This window comes from Lathyrus oleraceus, unplaced genomic scaffold (genome assembly GCF_024323335.1).
Source record: "Lathyrus oleraceus cultivar Zhongwan6 unplaced genomic scaffold, CAAS_Psat_ZW6_1.0 chrUn0656, whole genome shotgun sequence".
Classification (NCBI taxonomy): Eukaryota; Viridiplantae; Streptophyta; class Magnoliopsida; order Fabales; family Fabaceae; genus Lathyrus; species Lathyrus oleraceus.
In genome coordinates, this window is record NW_026113047.1 from 1 (window position 1) to 21,971 (window position 21,971).

The window sequence follows — 21,971 nt, forward strand, 5'->3', positions numbered from 1 at the left end:
TGGGTTAAATAAGGGGTTACACCAACTTATGTACCAGAGCCCCATGCTTAAGAGCATAATCACTAACCGGTCACTTTACTATGAGTATGTACGGATAACGGGCTTAATGTGATTGCACCTGAATGAAAAGGACTTGATGAAACGAAAAGAATGCCTAGGTATGGTGGGGTAATGTGGATTGATTTGTATTAGAGTGAAAGGAAGGAAGGAGAGAAAAGAGAGAGAGAGAGAGAAAGTGGATCTGAATTCTGTTATGTATTGATTCTGTTTGTTATATATTTTTATTCTGTTACAGTGAATAGGATATATATAGGTATTATAACCTGTGCCACTACTGGACTTAACCTACACCACACACACTAACTAACTACACGTTAGTTATGATGACATGGCACTCTAGAATATACACTAATACTCCCCCACAAGTTCAAGGTGGCTGCAAAGTCAGGCTTGAGGCAGACAAGTTGAGCTTGCTTCTGAGCTCCAGAAATCTTGAACTTCAAAGACTTCCCATAAAGGTCAGTGTCACTCTTTTATGCTTATAACATCATGTGTTGTTATAATTTCGTCTTTTTGTTTACTCTAAAATGTTACTCTTTTTATTTCCCAAAATTATAACTAACTTGTTCGTCCGATTCTTTGTAGGAAAGTATTTACGCTCTTGTCATGAATAGATCAAAATGAGTCTTGAGGTCATTACAGGTAATGTTCTTCTATTGCTTCTTTTCATTTGGTTTTTACAATAAATGCAACGTGATTGTTTTGTTACAAGTAGTAAATACTGCACAAATCCATAACAAATATTGAGCAGCTTCTCGCACTTTCTTTTTTATATTATAATGATAAGGGTTGTATTGTGTTTTGATTTCACTGTTTCTTTTGGTCATATTTTTTGGGTTATATTTGATAGGGAGAGCCAGCCGTTGAGGTTACAAATGAAGGTGTTGATGCTGCAGGGCATACAATTGGTACATTTTTGGAGGTCGTGTTCAAACTTAGGAAGGTTCTCAACCCCAAGAGTGTGATCAAACCAACATCACTAGCTAAAGATTATTTTGAATCCACAACTAACTAGATCGTCCGATGCTTTGTAGGTACCACACCTTTGCTATGACCATGTCAGTCTTGAGGTCCTTAGAGGTAATGTTCTTCTGTTTGCCTCTTTTAATTTGGTCTGATTTGTTTGTGCTCAACAAATTATTCAGGTTCATTCGTTGATTTCATTTATTAATGTACAAGTTCTATAAAATCGTGGAGCCTTGTCATGACTTGAACATTTTTTCAGATATTATTCAGGTCTTTTTTGAACTATGTAATGATTAAATGAACTTATTCTTTGTTTAAATTAAATATTTCTTCCATATTAAATTTGGCGGCCTTAGTCCACTTGTTCAGTTTATTTTTCCTGAATTTATAGTAATTGGTGACCGGTTCCATGAGAATAGAAAGTGATGCAGGGAACCTTTGATTTGGAAGTATAATTCGGTCTGCATCCCAGTTATTTTTCATATAGAGTTTCATGCATTTCTTTAGATTATATCACATAAATTTGTTAATTGATTTGTAGTATCTACACCTTCGATCAAAGGTGTGTCCAATGTCAGGCACGTGTTGGTTCCTGACACTGACACATCCACATTCAATTGATTAATTTTTTTAAATTATTACTGGTGTTGACGTGTCACTGTCGTGTCCCATGTCCGTATTGTATATGTTAATTTATTAATTAGTGCGTTTCAGGGATTTGTCATTGTCTCAGCTTTACTCGATACAACATTGCTACAGTTCATTTAAAATTATCCATCTCCTTCTGCAATCTATAAGAAAAATTGCACGGTTGACTTAATATACCCTTGTTATGGTTTTATGGATAATCTCTCAATATTTGAATATGCAATTGTAAACTTGTCATGATCTGCGGGAGAATATATAAGATACTATGTTCTTTTATTTACAATATTATTTTGAATTCATAACTTGACCGTCGGAGTTTTTGCAGGTACCACACCTTTGCAGTGTCATACTATGTTCATGAGTATGATGAAACAGAAAGGAAATGGTAGGAAGTTTGGTTTGCTGTGATCGGTTCCATGAGATTTAGAAAGTGATGCAGGGACGCCTTTGATCATGCTCAACAAGCTGCTAGAGTTTTCAAGAACAGAAACAGCCTGCGGTCTACCCTATTGGAAGCACCATCCGTTCTTCAACCCAACATACGAGTGGATGAGTGTCATTGACTCGGGCCTGCTGGAACATTGGAATTGGCAGAGGGTGAAAATGTTTGGTGACAACTGGTTCCTAGTGATTCGGTTAATCGAAGATGAAGCAAACGATGGAAATTGTGAGTTATTCTTCATCTATTTTAAGATTAAGAAACAAAAGATAGAGTTCTTAGATGATGAGATTCCCATGCTAGAGTTTTGCTTATAAGATTGTTAACCATTCCTAGAATTTTGGTTACAGTTACTTTGGCTCGTTCATCACGCTTCAGATTAATGTGAGCACCTCGCCCAGCACTGTACCTATTATCATCCTGGCTATATTCGTCGAGCCAATTTTCCTCTTCACAAGCAAAAAGCCACTTATCAATTCTACCGGTTACGTCTCTTCTGCTCAAAGCTTCATCTTTAGCTTTCACTATCTGTGCTTCAATGCTAGCTAATAATTCACAAGGATCAACCAGGCCAGAATCTATTAATGCACTAGCTTTCTCGGCAGCAGTACTTGTATCAGGTTCGATATGAGTCAATCTACATATTTCTTCTAACTCTGACCTCTTCTTAAAAACAAACAAGTTCTTTCATTCTACTTGCTTTTAGTTTCGCAAGTTTTTCCACTTCTGCCGAAGCCTTCTCTATCACATTTGTTGAAAGACCGCCTCTTTCGGTGTTTTCTTATGGCGAAGTTGCAACAATAGAAGTAATCCTCAGAAAAGTGTTCCTCTCTTCTTTTGACGTGTCCATCAAATTCCAAAGTTCGAATAGGTTAGCGACAATATCCTTCAACTTCTGTATTCTGACTTTTCTTTCGGTTTTTAACTTGAGAATGGTCTTCTCTAAACCTTCCAATGTGCTATTGCTAATATTAGTTGATTGCTCCACCTGAGTCCCGTGCAAGCTCGGATGTACATCGTCTACTGTTTGGCCGAAATCCAATCCAAGAACACCACAGAGAGTATGCACCTCATTAACACATTGCATCTAATTTAGTTGCTATGAATAATTAAGTAGGTGTTTGAATGCAATATAGAGAGAATTATATACATGAATGGTTAAAAAGTAAATAAATTGATACAAAAATGAAAGGATTACGGGGAAACCGGTGAATTTGTGGAAAATGTAGCTGAAGATGTGAAAAGGGACAAGTTGGTTGGTGAAGAAACTCCTTCCGTGTAAGATATGGGCGCCGGTAGATTGAGGGCGTGGTGGGTGGAAGTAAAGGAGGCGGTAGGCGGCTCTAAGGACGTAGGAATTGTTTCTTTCAAAGATTAAACTTAAAACTAGATTGGTACTATTTGAGAGGTATTGAATAAAACAATTGAAAATTTGTCATTTATTTAGAAAACACAACTAATACATTTCATTGATTAAAAAACTTGGAATTAAAGTCGTGCACTACTCGCAGCTACCTTGGGAGGCTTTATTTGATGGAGAATGCATGAGCGGCTCAATATCTGAATTGATAGCAATATTTCCCATTCCAGTCGCCATGCCTCCCCCTCATCTTTGTCCTTGGTCTTCTGGTCAGGAGTAGCAGTTGTTGTTTCTTGATCAATGATAAACCCCCGGCTGGCTATTGGGAAATATTCCAAATTCATCTTTCTCAATGCTCTTACGCGTGGCAAGACACTTGTATTATATTTAATGTGGTTTACAAGCTCCTTTGGGATTGGTGAGCTGGAAAATATATATGCCTTCTTGTATAGAGGCTTTCCTCCAGACATATCAGACAAGCATATGCCTACATCCTCTTATGAAGTCTGGATGAAATAACAGGATCCAATGATGGTAACGGTTGTTGTCGAAGCTGCAGGTTATCAGAAGGTACAGTGAGAAAGAATCCAATCAATGATAGGGATTTTGTGGCGAGACTGATAGCTGAAGTAACCATTTCGAAACACTGTATTTGCCTGCACAGAGTCCGTAGAAGTGCCATCATGATTGACAGTTGAGGACGACCGGCTTATCATATTATCTATAAGCAGCTATACGCTTGTTCAGAGGAATAGAAATGTGTTGATGCTTGATTCACTTCCAGGCCACTTAAAATTGCAGCAGAGAGAGCAGTTACGATCACTACGCGCTTAGCCTTGTTTTCGTCTGTGTCGGATGGGCTGGTTTGCAGAATTCTGGTAACGCGACCACTGTCATGCTTACGCAGGAAATCATAAGGCTCCTGTTTGACATGCTTGGTTTGCTAATTTGGTTTGGAGAATATGGACTGAGGTAAAATGTCGCAGTTATCCAGACAGCTGGTGTAGCCGCCGTAGGATCTGCCGCTTCAGCATCACTGCTAGTTGCCGACCTCGTTGTTTATCGTCTTGCAATTGCAGGTGGATCCTGCTGCACTTTGTTGCTGCATTTTGTCAACGACCATGCCTTGTTCTGCATGTTCTGCTATTGGTGTTTTGTACATGGCCATGAGGTATCACAACTCAGGCAATCCCTTATATTCTTTGCATCGAGATCCGTAAGCGTCGTGCCAATGTGCTCCGCTCAGTATCACTCCTCCTACGAAATGCTTGGAATAATTAGGCGAGCCCAAAGTTTCTGAACGACAGTGAGTCCAGGTTCCTCCAGACAAGTTCTCAAAGAAGATTTTGTAGGCAAAGTTGATTCATACCATGCAAGCTCTTTGGTGAGCTTCAGAATTGCCGCATTTTCTGTCTCAAAGACAAAATTTGCATCATCAACAGCATCGCCGGCATCGGCCAAAGAGAATTAGGTAGCATCAGCAGAAAACTCCTCAATCGCCTGACGAATAGTTCTGAAGTTTCCAGTGGGCTTGGACATTTTCTCAGAATTGAGCATTGTTAGAAGTTTTTTTATGCAGGAAATTGGTTCGTGGCTTTTCTGTTGTTTACGACTTTGATGCATCTTTTCCGTTATGCTGCACGTTTGCTGCGATATTGCATTTGCGGTTTTCTGTTTTGCATCACCGTTTATCGTAACTAGATCGTATTGATGCCGCTAGCTTGGCTTGTTGGTTGTGTTTTGTTCAGCTGCTTTGGCTTGGATGGCAGCGCGTGCTTGTCGGCAATGCTGATGCATTACCGTCGGTTTTCATTTCCGTTTGAATTGTCGGCTAGTGGTTGTTGTTGTGGCATTATCGACGGAGACTAAGCTTGAAATTGAGTAACTGCGGAGACTTCCATACCATGAAAACCAGCACTGAAAGATGTACCAATATTGGATTGGATGCCAAGCATCAGGAGGGAGGCACCATCCATGACTCTGTTTCTAAACCTCTTCAATCTGTCCATATTTTAAGCAAACTTCCTCCAAAGTAGCATGCTTTATAAGACAACAACCTTGATGCCGTCCAGTTTTTCTATCCTTGATCAGGGCGACCCTAATCACATTCCCGTGTTCCTTAAACAAAGTACAAATATTTTTCTTAGTTTGGAAAAATTTCCAAAATGGTATGTGTTTAGTAGCTTCTGCATGGTGTTGCAATGTCGTCGCTTGAATGGATGGCTAGATTATCCTAATTGTTGTTGTAGCTGGGAGAAGGCCTTGTTTCCATCAATGTCTATTTGGTGATAGTGAAATACTTCTGCCATGGGTTCTTTGTGAAGTTCTTGTTATGATAAATTCTTGCACGGATACTGTTATGCTACTATTGGTTTGACATGGTTCGCTAGTGAATTGCGAGGTGATATTGTCAGTCTGTTGTCATGTTGTAGATGTTCATGCAATGCAGGTTTGTTGCTTTTCTGTTGCAAACTAATTCCATGCCTTGGCTCGAGGAAGGTGTCGCATGATTGTTGGCAGGTTGAATGGTTTTTGTGGCAGGGTTGTAACATGCTTTATGATGAGGTATTATGTTGCTGATTTGAGTTGATCTCGTTCATGGAGGGCTGGAATTGCTAAAATTGATGATGGTGCTGCTCCTCAAGCCAACACCATTGTAGAACATCATGGGCAATGAACACAAGTTTGTCTCTTCGTCAGAATTTTCAACTTTAGATAACTTTGAAATAGTTGAAGTGATTGAATCCTTCTCCACCATTTCTTGGATGCTTGCTGGACATAATTGGGAACTGAAGGATTTATCTAACAATGATGACAATGTCAAAAGTGATTGCTCTGATGCGAAAGATGGTCTTGAAGATGTAGATGGATGAAGAAGTCGCTTTGGAATGTGTTGTGCCGCTAGGGAACGCACATAACTCAGTGACTTCACAATAGCCTCGGAAGCAAATTCAGATATGGGCAAAGGAGATGTATTTTTCAGTGTTGTTGATGTACAAGATTGTTGGTTAAAAGAACTTGACCATGGTTGATTCAGGTTTTGTTACGCCGTCGGCGCGCTTACGGCAGCAGCGTTTGAGCTTGCGGCTCTTGATGTTGTGGTCGCTATTTTTCCGGTTTTGTGGCTTGGCAGTGTGCGTTTTCTACTGCCTTTTGGTGGCTGAGAAATATCTAATTCGTTTTTAATTTCTATTACTTGATGTCGCAGTTGGCTGTGTTATTTTTGGACAAAAAGCCACCATGAACGAGTTTCCTCCCAAGTCTATGTAGTTCACATCACACCAATGCGTCACAGAAAGTGAGCATATTAGTAGCTGTCAGTTTGCCCGATAAGTAGCGAGTGAGCTTCTCTCTCATGGTAAAGGTAGTATGATTGACGGGAGTCTCGTTTAAGATCCGGTGGGCCACCTACTATGGTTTCCGCTATCGGGCCACCCACCATTTATTTCCACGCTGCAGAAGTCCAGTCCTGGGTGTGAGGGGGTTTGTTAAGAGTCCCACATCGGACAATATATGGCCTAAACATGTGTTTATAAGTGGGGGCAGTCCTCACTCTACTAACCGTTTTTGTAGAGTTGAGTTAGGCCCAAACCACACATTCTTAACAGTATTATATAGAGATTTTAAGTGCCTTGTCCGGGTTATTATTATCCATATGTAGTAACCGTGTCTTTAATAGATATTGATGCACATCAACTTGAAAAGTTGCAAATTGTTTTTAACTCATTTCAGATCCAGTAATCTCCAATGCCGTTGTTGGAATTCTTGTTGGTTTAGTTACTAGCCATGATGGTGGTGTTGAAAACGTAACATTTATTGTAGGAAATAAATTTTTTGCAGTTACTGAATATGATTCCGTTTTGTATGACTTCCAAATCATATTTTCTGATTTGTACAAATTTGCTCTAGTGGTTTTTCTTCAATGAAGCTACAGCATGGCTACAGATCATTTAAAATTAGCCATCTTCTTCTTGTGTCGTCTATAAGAAAAATTGCACGGTTGACTTAATATATCCTTGTTATGGTTTTATGGACAATCTTTCTCAATTATTATTATTTGATTGTGCAATTGTGAAGTTGTTATGATCTGCCTGTGATTAGTATGTTCTTTTATTTACTAAAATTATTTTGAATTCATAACTAACTTGATCGTCGGAGTTTTTGCAGGTACCGCATCTTTGGTGTGTCATGCTATGCTCATGAGTATGATGAAACAGAAAGGAAATGCAACATCTTAAAAACATGGTAGGAAGTTTACCTTTGATTTGAGCTGCTGGCCATGCTTAACAGTCCGGTCTTCAACCGAGCTAAGTGAATGAGATTCATTGACATGGGGGGCCTTCTGAAACATTGGAAATGGGCAGAGGCTGAAAACTTTGGGTGTCAGGCTGTGTTTGAAGTGGGGAGTCATGCCTCAAATATAAATTCTGGTGTCCCTAGTGAAAGTTGAAGCAAAACATTGGAAATTTGAGTTGTTCTTCATAATGCCTATTAAGCTCACGAGATCTTGCGAAAGAAATGGGAGAAGGTGTGTAGAGAAAATAAAAGGCGGCGAGGGGACTGGGTATATAAAATTTGAGAGCTTTCAACTTAGCTTTGGTTTGGTACTGGCTCTTGAGGTTACATGTAGAAAAACAAACTCAGTTTTTGAAAACCAGAATTTCATGTATATGGACCCAACATATTATTCAAACAAGTTTATTTGAACAGTAATATATAAGACAATTATTGCCCTTTTGTAATTTGTACAAGTAAAGTGTAAACTTTGAATTTTGTTTGAAATCGTGATTTCCGTTTTTGATTTGGTTCTCACAATATAGATAATGCATTCATAGAAAGTAAGTTACTTTAACTTGTTGGTATCTTCCAAAGGTAATTAGAAATAGGATGTTTGGTTCAGTAGCACTTTCTAACTGTATCTTGTTCTTTTTCCTGTTTCAAAAGACTTCCCATAAAGGTCAATGCCACTCTTTTATGCTTATAACATCATGCGTTTTTATAATTCCGTCTTTTTGTTTATTCTAAAATGTTACTCTTTTTATTTTCCAAAATTATTTTGAAATGATAACTAACTTGTTCGTCCGAGTCTTTATAGGAAGGTATGTACGCTTTTGTCATGAATAGATCAAAATGAGTCTTGTGGTCATTTAAGGTAATGTTCTTCTATGGCCTCTGTTCATTTGATTTTTAGAATGTATGCTAAGTGATTGTTTTTTTACAAATAGTAAATACTGCACATATCTATAATAAATATTGGGTTGTTTCTGACACTTTCATTTTTATATTATTCGGGTAAGGGTTGTATTGTGTTTTGATTTCACTGTTTTTTTTGTCATATTTGATAGGGAGAGCAGCAATTGAGGTTACAAATGAAGGTGTTGATGCTGCAGGGCATACAATTGGTACATCTTTGGAGGTCATTTCCAACTTAGGAAGGTTCTCAACCCCGAGAGAATGATCAAACCAACATCACTAGCTAAAGATTATTTTGAATCCATAACTAACTTGATCGTCCGATACTTTGTAGGTATGACACCTTTAGCTAATGATGCTAGTTTCTTTTGCTGTGATCATGTCAGACTTGAGGCCCTTAGAGGTAATGTTCTTATGTTTGCCTCTTTTAATTTGGTTTGATTTGTTTGTGCTCAACAAATTATTTAGGTTCATTCGTTGATTTCGTTTATTAATATGTACAAGTTTTATAAAAACGTGAAGCCTTTTCTTGACTTGAATATTTTTTCAGATATTATTCAGGTTTTTTTTGAACTATGCAATGATTCAATGAACTTGTTCTTTGTCTAAAATCAATATTTCTTCCATATTAAATCTGGCTGCCTTACTTCACTTGTTCAGTTTATTTTTTCTGAATTTATAGTAATTTGTGACCTTTTCCATGAGATATAGAAAGTGAAGAAGGGAACCTTTGATTTGGAAGCATAATTCGGTCTGCATCCCAACTATTTTTCATATAGAGTATCATGCATTACATTAGATTAAATCACATAAATTTGTTAATTAATCTATAGAACCTACACCTCCGATCAAAGGTGTGTCCAATGTCAGACACGTGTTGGTTTCTGTTTCTGACACTGACTTACCACATTCAAATTATTTATTTTTTAAATTAATACTGGTGTTGACGTGTCATTCTCGTGTCCCATGCTCGTATTGTATAAAAAAGTTTGAAATCCATAATATAAAATTTCCAGTGCCTTGTTCTGGTCATTGTTATCCATATGTGGTAAATATGTCTTTAATAGATATTTATGTACATCAACATGAAAATTTGTATATTGTTTATAATTCATTTCAGATCCTAGTAATTTCCAACTATGACTATCAAAATCTTTTTATTGGGACTTTAGATAAAAAGTCATCCTGCATATGTTCTGATTTGTACAAATTTGCTGAGGTGGTTTTCCTTCAATTGTGGTTGCAGGGATTTGTCATCGTCTCAGTTTTATTCGATACAACATCTTGCCCTCATACACCTTCACAAAATGGGGTAGCCAGACGTAAAAATATGCATCTTGTAGAAACCGCTTGGACCTTACTTCTCTATGGTAATGTTCCATTCTGGTTATGGGGGATATTATGCTAATATGGCATGTTACCCTATAAACCTCATGCCCTCGTCTGTCCTTAACAACAATATCCCTCATTTAATTTTGTTGTTTCCTTATTCCCCCTTCACCCAATTCCTCCTCGTGTCTTCGAGTCTACAATATTTGTTAAAGTAAATGCTCGTGACGGTGACGGTACGGTGATCGCCCATGGTTCTCTTTCTCTCTCTTCCAGGTTACTCCTACCCTATCTCATATCGAAACATTGGGGACAATGTTCGGTTTAAGCGCGGGAGGAGATTTTTATCGTTTTTTATTGTTTTTCTTTATTTTTAGTATGTTTTGTGCGTTTTTAGTTGTTTGCTTTTCCTTTCTATAAAATAACATGTGTTTGACGAGTCATCTGTGTAGTGTATCCGTATTTCTTCCATTTCTTTAATCTTACCAAAAAAAAATTGTGAGCAAAGAAAACAGTGCATCTTGAATATTCAGGCTATAAGACAGGTTTATGACGAGATTTAAAAGATTTAGAAAAACTTTTTTTAAAAACATGTATTGTCTTAACACCGTAGGGTTCATGATTATAAGAGTCCTTCCCGATACCCCATATGCTGTGGCCCCAATTTTTGTTCCAAAAAAGTCCTTAAGTAGTTTATCCTTGCAGTCAGCTCCGGCTTAAGCATGCTCTACGTAAGGTACCGATGAAAATAAGTGAATGATCACAAAAAAATTTCCTGCTTTGTTCTCAAGTCATATGAAAATTCGGGCTAGGTGACTCTCACACGGTCATTTAACCCAGTAAAATAAAGACATATGCGAAACATGCAGAAGAAAAAAAAAAAATATATATATATATATATATATATATATATATATATATATATATATATATATATATATATATATATAAGAATATGCCTATTGTTGGTTGGTTCAGAGGTATCTGGTGCTGAACTTGGTAGGGTGGATTACGATCCAATCCCCCACAACTGCAAATTGGGTTAAATAAATGGGTTACACCAACTTATGTACCAGAGTCCCATGCTTAGAAAAATAATTCTTGCTTTGTTCTTAAGTCATATGAAAATTCGGGCTAGGTGACTCTCACAAGGTCATTTAACCCAGTAAAATAAAGACATATGCGAAACATGCAGAAGAAAAAAAAATAAATATATATATATATATATATATATATATATATATATATATATATATATATATATATATATATATATATATATATATATATATATATATATATATATATATATATATATATATATATATATATATATATATATATATATATATATATATATATATATATATATAGAATATGCCTATTGTTGGTTGGTTCAGAGGTATCTGGTGCTGAATTTGGTAGGATGGATTACGATTCAATCCCCCACAACTGCAAATTGGGTTAAATAAAGGGGTTACACCAACTTATGTACCAGAGCCCCATGCTTAAGAGCATAATCACTAACCGGTCACTTTACTATGAGTATGTACGGATAACGGGCTTAATGTGATTGCACCTGAATGAAAAGGACTTGATGAAAACGAAAAGAAGGCCTAGGTATGGTGGGGTAATGTGGATTGATTTGTATTAGAGTGAAAGGAAGGAAGGAGAGAAAAGAGAGAGAGAGAGAGAGAGAGAAAGTGGATCTGAATTCTGTTATGTATTAATTCTGTTTGTTATATATTTTTATTCTGTTACAGTGAATAGGATATATATAGGTATCATAACCTGTGCCACTACTGGACTTAACCTACACCGCACACACTAACTAACTACACGTTAGTTATGATGACATGGCACTCTAGAATATACACTAATACTCCCCCACAAGTTCAAGGTGGCTGCAAAGTCAGGCTTGAGGCAGACAAGTTGAGCTTGCTTCTGAGCTCCAGAAATCTTGAACTTCAAAGACTTCCCATAAAGGTCAGTGTCACTCTTTTATGCTTATAACATCATGTGTTGTTATAATTTCGTCTTTTTGTTTACTCTAAAATGTTACTCTTTTTATTTCCCAAAATTATAACTAACTTGTTCGTCCGAATCTTTGTAGGAAATATGTACGCTCTTGTCATGAATAGATCAAAATGAGTCTTGAGGTCATTACAGGTAATGTTCTTCTATTGCTTCTTTTCATTTGGTTTTTACAATAAATGCAACGTGATTGTTTTGTTACAAGTAGTAAATACTGCACAAATCCATAACAAATATTGAGCAGCTTCTCGCACTTTCTTTTTTATATTATAATGATAAGGGTTGTATTGTGTTTTGATTTCACTGTTTCTTTTGGTCATATTTTTTGGGTTATATTTGATAGGGAGAGCCAGCCGTTGAGGTTACAAATGAAGGTGTTGATGCTGCAGGGCATACAATTGGTACATTTTTGGAGGTCGTGTTCAAACTTAGGAAGGTTCTCAACCCCAAGAGTGTGATCAAACCAACATCACTAGCTAAAGATTATTTTGAATCCACAACTAACTAGATCGTCCGATGCTTTGTAGGTACCACACCTTTGCTATGACCATGTCAGTCTTGAGGTCCTTATAGGTAATGTTCTTCTGTTTGCCTCTTTTAATTTGGTTTGATTTGTTTGTGCTCAACAAATTATTCAGGTTCATTCGTTGATTTCATTTATTAATGTACAAGTTCTATAAAATCGTGGAGCCTTGTCATGACTTGAACATTTTTTCAGATATTATTCAGGTCTTTTTTGAACTATGCAATGATTAAATGAACTTATTCTTTGTTTAAATTAAATATTTCTTCCATATTAAATTTGGCGGCCTTAGTCTACTTGTTCAGTTTATTTTTCCTGAATTTATAGTAATTGGTGACCGGTTCCATGAGAATAGAAAGTGATGCAGGGAACCTTTGATTTGGAAGTATAATTCGGTCTGCATCCCATTTATTTTTCATATAGAGTTTCATGCATTTCTTTAGATTATATCACATAAATTTGTTAATTGATTTGTAGTATCTACACCTTCGATCAAAGGTGTGTCCAATGTCAGGCACGTGTTGGTTCCTGACACTGACACATCCACATTCAATTGATTAATTTTTTTAAATTATTACTGGTGTTGACGTGTCACTGTCGTGTCCCATGTCCGTATTGTATATGTTAATTTATTAATTAGTGCGTTTCAGGGATTTGTCATTGTCTCAGCTTTACTCGATACAACATTGCTACAGTTCATTTAAAATTATCCATCTCCTTCTGCAATCTATAAGAAAAATTGCACGGTTGACTTAATATACCCTTGTTATGGTTTTATGGATAATCTCTCAATATTTGAATATGCAATTGTAAACTTGTCATGATCTGCGGGAGAATATATAAGATACCATGTTCTTTTATTTACAATATTATTTTGAATTCATAACTTGACCGTCGGAGTTTTTGCAGGTACCACACCTTTGCCGTGTCATACTATGTTCATGAGTATGATGAAACAGAAAGGAAATGGTAGGAAGTTTGGTTTGCTGTGATCGGTTCCATGAGATTTAGAAAGTGATGCAGGGACGCCTTTGATCATGCTCAACAAGCTGCTAGAGTTTTCAAGAACAGAAACAGCCTGCGGTCTACCCTATTGGAAGCACCATCCGTTCTTCAACCCAACTACGAGTGGATGAGTGTCATTGACTCGGGCCTGCTGGAACATTGGAATTGGCAGAGGGTGAAAATGTTTGGTGACAACTGGTTCCTAGTGATTCGGTTAATCGAAGATGAAGCAAACGATGGAAATTGTGAGTTATTCTTCATCTATTTTAAGATTAAGAAACAAAAGATAGAGTTCTTAGATGATGAGATTCCCATGCTAGAGTTTTGCTTATAAGATTGTTAACCATTCCTAGAATTTTGGTTACAGTTACTTTGGCTCGTTCATCACGCTTCAGATTAATGTGAGCACCTCGCCCAGCACTGTACCTATTATCATCCTGGCTATATTCGTCGAGCCAATTTTCCTCTTCACAAGCAAAAAGCCACTTATCAATTCTACCGGTTACGTCTCTTCTGCTCAAAGCTTCATCTTTAGCTTTCACTATCTGTGCTTCAATGCTAGCTAATAATTCACAAGGATCAACCAGGCCAGAATCTATTAATGCACTAGCTTTCTCGGCAGCAGTACTTGTATCAGGTTCGATATGAGTCAATCTACATATTTCTTCTAACTCTGACCTCTTCTTAAAAACAAACAAGTTCTTTCATTCTACTTGCTTTTAGTTTCGCAAGTTTTTCCACTTCTGCCGAAGCCTTCTCTATCACATTTGTTGAAAGACCGCCTCTTTCGGTGTTTTCTTATGGCGAAGTTGCAACAATAGAAGTAATCCTCAGAAAAGTGTTCCTCTCTTCTTTTGACGTGTCCATCAAATTCCAAAGTTCGAATAGGTTAGCGACAATATCCTTCAACTTCTGTATTCTGACTTTTCTTTCGGTTTTTAACTTGAGAATGGTCTTCTCTAAACCTTCCAATGTGCTATTGCTAATATTAGTTGATTGCTCCACCTGAGTCCCGTGCAAGCTCGGATGTACATCGTCTACTGTTTGGCCGAAATCCAATCCAAGAACACCACAGAGAGTATGCACCTCATTAACACATTGCATCTAATTTAGTTGCTATGAATAATTAAGTAGGTGTTTGAATGCAATATAGAGAGAATTATATACATGAATGGTTAAAAAGTAAATAAATTGATACAAAAATGAAAGGATTACGGGGAAACCGGTGAATTTGTGGAAAATGTAGCTGAAGATGTGAAAAGGGACAAGTTGGTTGGTGAAGAAACTCCTTCCGTGTAAGATATGGGCGCCGGTAGATTGAGGGCGTGGTGGGTGGAAGTAAAGGAGGCGGTAGGCGGCTCTAAGGACGTAGGAATTGTTTCTTTCAAAGATTAAACTTAAAACTAGATTGGTACTATTTGAGAGGTATTGAATAAAACAATTGAAAATTTGTCATTTATTTAGAAAACACAACTAATACATTTCATTGATTAAAAAACTTGGAATTAAAGTCGTGCACTACTCGCAGCTACCTTGGGAGGCTTTATTTGATGGAGAATGCATGAGCGGCTCAATATCTGAATTGATAGCAATATTTCCCATTCCAGTCGCCATGCCTCCCCCTCATCTTTGTCCTTGGTCTTCTGGTCAGGAGTAGCAGTTGTTGTTTCTTGATCAATGATAAACCCCCGGCTGGCTATTGGGAAATATTCCAAATTCATCTTTCTCAATGCTCTTACGCGTGGCAAGACACTTGTATTATATTTAATGTGGTTTACAAGCTCCTTTGGGATTGGTGAGCTGGAAAATATATATGCCTTCTTGTATAGAGGCTTTCCTCCAGACATATCAGACAAGCATATGCCTACATCCTCTTATGAAGTCTGGATGAAATAACAGGATCCAATGATGGTAACGGTTGTTGTCGAAGCTGCAGGTTATCAGAAGGTACAGTGAGAAAGAATCCAATCAATGATAGGGATTTTGTGGCGAGACTGATAGCTGAAGTAACCATTTCGAAACACTGTATTTGCCTGCACAGAGTCCGTAGAAGTGCCATCATGATTGACAGTTGAGGACGACCGGCTTATCATATTATCTATAAGCAGCTATACGCTTGTTCAGAGGAATAGAAATGTGTTGATGCTTGATTCACTTCCAGGCCACTTAAAATTGCAGCAGAGAGAGCAGTTACGATCACTACGCGCTTAGCCTTGTTTTCGTCTGTGTCGGATGGGCTGGTTTGCAGAATTCTGGTAACGCGACCACTGTCATGCTTACGCAGGAAATCATAAGGCTCCTGTTTGACATGCTTGGTTTGCTAATTTGGTTTGGAGAATATGGACTGAGGTAAAATGTCGCAGTTATCCAGACAGCTGGTGTAGCCGCCGTAGGATCTGCCGCTTCAGCATCACTGCTAGTTGCCGACCTCGTTGTTTATCGTCTTGCAATTGCAGGTGGATCCTGCTGCACTTTGTTGCTGCATTTTGTCAACGACCATGCCTTGTTCTGCATGTTCTGCTATTGGTGTTTTGTACATGGCCATGAGGTATCACAACTCAGGCAATCCCTTATATTCTTTGCATCGAGATCCGTAAGCGTCGTGCCAATGTGCTCCGCTCAGTATCACTCCACCTACGAAATGCTGGGAATAATTAGGCGAGCCCAAAGTTTCTGAACGACAGTGAGTCCAGGTTCCTCCAGACCAGTTCTCAAAGAAGATTTTGTAGGCAAAGTTGATTCATACCATGCAAGCTCTTTGGTGAGCTTCAGAATTGCCGCATTTTCTGTCTCAAAGACAAAATTTGCATCATCAACAACATCGCCGGCATCGGCCAAAGAGAATTAGGTAGCATCAGCAGAAAACTCCTCAATCGCCTGACGAATAGTTCTGAAGTTTCCAGTGGGCTTGGACATTTTCTCAGAATTGAGCATTGTTAGAAGTTTTTTTATGCAGGAAATTGGTTCGTGGCTTTTGTGCTGTTTATGACTTTGATGCATCTTTTCCGTTATGCTGCACGTTTGCTGCGGTATTGCATTTGCTGTTTTCTGTTTTGCATCACCGTTTATCGTAACTAGATCGTATTGATGCCGCTAGCTTGACTTGTTGTTTGTGTTTTGTTCAGCTGCTTTGGCTTGGATGGCAGCGCGTGCTTGTCGGCAATGCTGATGCATTACCGTCGGTTTTCATTTCCGTTTGAATTGTCGGCTAGTGGTTGTTGTTGTGGCATTATTGACGGAGACTAAGCTTGAAATTGAGTAACTGCGGAGACTTCCATACCATGAAAACCAGCACTGAAAGATGTACCAATATTGGATTGGATGCCAAGCATCAGGAGGGAGGCACACAATCACCCATAGGATCAGAATTATTTGATGGAAGTCTAGTGTTTGATGTATCCAATCTGAGATCAAATCCTGCGGCTTTCTGGCGAGGTCTCTTACGATCATCAAACCGAACAATCAGTGGTTGATCACAACCTCTCATTGTAGATATTCCCTTAAGTCCACAGATTGCGGCCAGTGCCATATCTCAGTGAGAATATTTAACAAAACCACATCCATGACTCTGTTTCTAAACCTCTTCAATCTGTCCATATTTTAAGCAAACTTCCTCCAAAGTAGCATGCTTTATAAGACAACAACCTTGATGCCGTCCAGTTTTTCTATCCTTGATCAGGGCGACCCTAATCACATTCCCGTGTTCCTTAAACAATTAGGATAATCTAGCCATCCATTCAAGCGACGACATTGCAACACCATGCAGAAGGCCTTGTTTCCATCAATGTCTATTTGGTGATAGTGAAATACTTCTGCCATGGGTTGTTTGTGAAGTTCTTGTTATGATAAATTCTTGCACGGATACTGTTATGCTACTATTGGTTTGACATGGTTCGCTAGTGAATTGCGAGGTGATATTGTCAGTCTGTTGTCATGTTGTAGATGTTCATGCAATGCAGGTTTGTTGCTTTTCTGTTGCAAACTAATTCCATGCCTTGGCTCGAGGAAGGTGTCGCATGATTGTTGGCAGGTTGAATGGTTTTTGTGACAGGGTTGTAACATGCTTTATGATGAGGTATTATGTTGCTGATTTGAGTTGATCTCGTTCATGGAGGGCTGGAATTGCTAAAATTGATGATGGTGCTGCTCCTCAAGCCAACACCATTGTAGAACATCATGGGCAATGAACACAAGTTTGTCTCTTCGTCAGAATTTTCAACTTTAGATAACTTTGAAATAGTTGAAGTGATTGAATCCTTCTCCACCATTTCTTGGATGCTTGCTGGACATAATTGGGAACTGAAGGATTTATCTAACAATGATGACAATGTCAAAAGTGATTGCTCTGATGCGAAAGATGGTCTTGAAGATGTAGATGGATGAAGAAGTCGCTTTGGAATGTGTTGTGCCGCTAGGGAACGCACATAACTCAGTGACTTCACAATAGCCTCGGAAGCAAATTCAGATATGGGCAAAGGAGATGTATTTTTCAGTGTTGTTGATGTACAAGATTGTTGGTTAAAAGAACTTGACCATGGTTGATTCAGGTTTTGTTACGCCGTCGGCGCGCTTACGGCAGCAGCGTTTGAGCTTGCGGCTCTTGATGTTGTGGTCGCTATTTTTCCGGTTTTGTGGCTTGGCAGTGTGCGTTTTCTACTGCCTTTTGGTGGCTGAGAAATATCTAATTCGTTTTTAATTTCTATTACTTGATGTCGCAGTTGGCTGTGTTATTTTTGGATAAAAAGCCACCATGAACGAGTTTCCTCCCAAGTCTATGTAGTTCACATCACACCAATGCGTCACAGAAAGTGAGCATATTAGTAGCTGTCAGTTTGCCCGATAAGTAGCGAGTGAGCTTCTCTCTCATGGTAAAGGTAGTATGATTGACGGGAGTCTCGTTTAAGATCCGGTGGGCCACCTACTATGGTTTCCGCTATCGGGCCACCCACCATTTATTTCCACGCTGCAGAAGTCCAGTCCTGGGCGTGAGGGGGTTTGTTAAGAGTCCCACATCGGACAATATATGGCCTGAACATGTGTTTATAAGTGGGGGCAGTCCTCACTCTACTAACCGTTTTTGTAGAGTTGAGTTAGGCCCAAACCACACATTCTTAACAGTATTATATAGAAATTTTAAGTGCCTTGTCCGGGTTATTATTATCCATATGTAGTAACCGTGTCTTTAATAGATATTGATGCACATCAACTTGAAAAGTTGCAAATTGTTTTTAACTCATTTCAGATCCAGTAATCTCCAATGCCCTTGATGGAATTCTTGTTGGTTTAGTTACTAGCCATGATGGCGGTGTTGAAAACGTAACGTTTATTGTAGGAAATAAATTTTTTGCAGTTACTGAATATGATTCCGTTTTGTATGACTTCCAAATCATATTTTCTGATTTGTACAAATTTGCTTTAGTGGTTTTTCTTCAATGAAGCTACAGCATGGCTACAGTTCATTTAAAATTAGCCATCTTCTTCTTGTGTCGTCTATAAGAAAAATTGCACGGTTGACTTAATATATCCTTGTTATGGTTTTATGGACAATCTTTCTCAATTATTATTATTTGATTGTGCAATTGTGAAGTTGTTATGATCTGCCTGTGATTAGTATGTTCTTTTATTTACTAAAATTATTTTGAATTCATAACTAACTTGATCGTCGGAGTTTTTGCAGGTACCGCATCTTTGGTGTGTCATGCTATGCTCATGAGTATGATGAAACAGAAAGGAAATGCAACATCTTAAAAACATGGTAGGAAGTTTACCTTTGATTTGAGCTGCTGGCCATGCTTAATAGTCCGGTCTTCAACCGAGCTAAGTGAATGAGATTCATTGACATGGGGGGCCTTCTGAAACATTGGAAATGGGCAGAGGCTGAAAACTTTGAGTGTCAGGCCGTGTTTGAAGTGGGGAGTCATGCCTCAAATATAAATCTGGTGTCCTTAGTGAAAGTTGAAGCAAAACATTGGAAATTTGAGTTGTTCTTCATAATGCCTATTAAGCTCACGAGATCTTGCGAAAGAAATGGGAGAAGGTGTGTAGAGAAAATAAAAGGCGGGGAGGGGACTGGGTATATAAAATTTGAGAGCTTTCAACTTAGCTTTGGTTTGGTACTGGCTCTTGAGGTTGCATGTAGAAAAACAAACTCAGTTTTTGAAAACCAGAATTTCATGTATATGGACCCAACATATTATTCAAACAAGTTTATTTGACAGTAATATATAAGACAATTATTGCCCTTTTGTAATTTTTACAAGTAAAGTGTAAACTTTGAATTTTGTTTGAAATTGTGATTTCCGTTTTTGATTTGGTTCTCACAATATAGATACTACATTCATAGAAAGTAAGTTACTTTAACTTGTTGGTATCTTCCAAAGGTAATTAGAAATAGGATGTTTGGTTCAGTAGGACATTCTAACTGTATCTTGTTCTTTTTCCTCTTTCAAAAGACTTCCCATAAAGGTCAATGCCACTCTTTTATGCTTATAACATCATGCATTTTTATAACTCCGTCTTTTTGTTTACTCTAAAATGTTACTATTTTTATTTCCCAAAATTATTTTGAAGTGATAACTAACTTGTTCGTCCGAGTCTTTGTAGGAAGGTATGTACGCTCTTGTCATGAATAGATCAAAATGAGTCTTGTTGTCATTTAAGGTAATGTTCTTCTATGGCCTCTGTTCATTTGATTTTTAGAATGTATGCTAAGTGATTGTTTTGTTACAAATAATAAATACTGCACAAATCTATAATAAATATTGGGCTGTTTCTGACACTTTCATTTTTATATTATTCGGGTAAGGGTTGTATTGTGTTTTGATTTCACTGTTTTTTTGGGTCATATTTGATAGGGAGAGCAGCAATTGAAGTTACAAATGAAGGTGTTGATGCTGCAGGGCATACAATTGGTACATCTTTGGAGGTCATTTCCAACTTAGGAAGGTTCTCAACCCCGAGAGTATGATCAAACCAACATCACTAGCTAAAGATTATTTTGAATCCATAACTAACTTGATCGTCCGATACTTTGTAGGTATCACACCTTTAGCTAATGATGCTGGTTTCTTTTGCTGTGATCATGTCAGACTTGAGGCCCTTAGAGGTAATGTTCTTATGTTTGCCTCTTTTAATTTGGTTTCATTTGTTTGTGCTCAACAGATTATTCAGGTTCATTCGTTGATTTCGTTTATTAATATGTACAAGTTTTATAAAAACGTGAAGCCTTTTCTTGACTTGAATATTTTTTCAGATATTATTCAGGTTTTTTTTGATCTATGCAATGATTAAATGAACTTGTTCTTTGTCTAAAATCAATATTTCTTCCATATTAAATCTGGCTGCCTTACTTCACTTGTTCAGTTTATTTTTTCTGAATTTATAGTAATTTGTGACCTTTTCCATGAGATATAGAAAGTGATGAAGGGAACCTTTGATTTGGAAGCATAATTCGGTCTGCACCCCAACTATTTTTCATATAGAGTATCATGCATTACATTAGATTAAATCACATAAATTTGTTAATTAATCTATAGAACCTACACCTCCGATCAAAGGTGTGTCCAATGTCAGACACGTGTTGGTTTCTGTTTCTGACACTGACTTACCAGATTCAAATTATTTATTTTTTAAAATTAATACTGGTGTTGACGTGTCATTCTCGTGTCCCATGCTCGTATTGTATAAAAAAGTTTGTAATCCATAATATAAAATTTCCAGTACCTTGTTCTGGTCATTGTTATCCATATGTGGTAAATATGTCTTTAATAGATATTTATGTACATCAACATGAAAATTTGTATATTGTTTATAATTCATTTCAGATCTTAGTAATTTTCAACCATGACTATCAAAATCTTTTTATTGGGACTTTAGATAAAAAGTCATCCTGCATATGTTCTGATTTGTACAAATTTGCTGAGGTGGTTTTCCTTCAATTGTGGTTGCAGGGATTTGTCATCGTCTCAGTTTTATTCGATACAACATCTTGCCCTTATACACCTTAACAAAATGGGGTAGCCGGACGTAAAAATATGCATCTTGTAGAAACCGTTTGGACCTTACTTCTCTATGGTAATGTTCCATTCTGGTTCTGGGGGATATTATGCTAATATGGCATGTTACCTTATAAACCTCATGCTCTCGTCTGTCCTTAACAACAATATCTCTCACTTAATTTTGTTGTTTCCTTATTCCCCCTTCAGCCAATTCCTCCTCGTGTCTTCGAGTCTACGCTATTTGTTAAAGTAAATGCTCGTGACGGTGACGGTACGGTGATCACCCATGGTTCTCTTTCTCTCTCTTCCAGGTTACTCCTACCCTATCTCATATCGAAACATTGGGGACAATGTTCGGTTTAAGTGCGGGAGGAGATTTTTATCGTTTTTCTTTATTTTTAGTATGTTTTGTGCGTT

General features: G+C 37.6%; 2 long non-coding RNA genes and 2 pseudogenes across 2 annotated transcripts; 2 read left to right on the forward strand and 2 right to left on the reverse strand.

Annotated features, from left to right (window-relative positions):
- Positions 1-206: 206 nt before the first annotated feature.
- Positions 207-1,991, forward strand: LOC127114643 (uncharacterized). Its single transcript, XR_007800455.1, has 4 exons — positions 207-518; positions 646-702; positions 911-1,140; positions 1,741-1,991. It is a non-coding gene; the product is annotated as an uncharacterized LOC127114643 (long non-coding RNA).
- Positions 1,992-2,368: 377 nt separating this feature from the next.
- LOC127114646 (65-kDa microtubule-associated protein 6-like) lies at positions 2,369-3,200 on the reverse strand (annotated as a pseudogene).
- A 10,629-nt stretch (positions 3,201-13,829) lies between these two features.
- On the reverse strand, positions 13,830-14,661 carry LOC127114647 (65-kDa microtubule-associated protein 6-like; annotated as a pseudogene).
- A 5,768-nt stretch (positions 14,662-20,429) lies between these two features.
- Positions 20,430-21,767, forward strand: LOC127114644 (uncharacterized). The gene is made up of 3 exons (XR_007800456.1): positions 20,430-20,518; positions 20,594-20,662; positions 21,507-21,767. It is a non-coding gene; the product is annotated as an uncharacterized LOC127114644 (long non-coding RNA).
- The last annotated feature ends 204 nt before the right edge of the window (positions 21,768-21,971 follow it).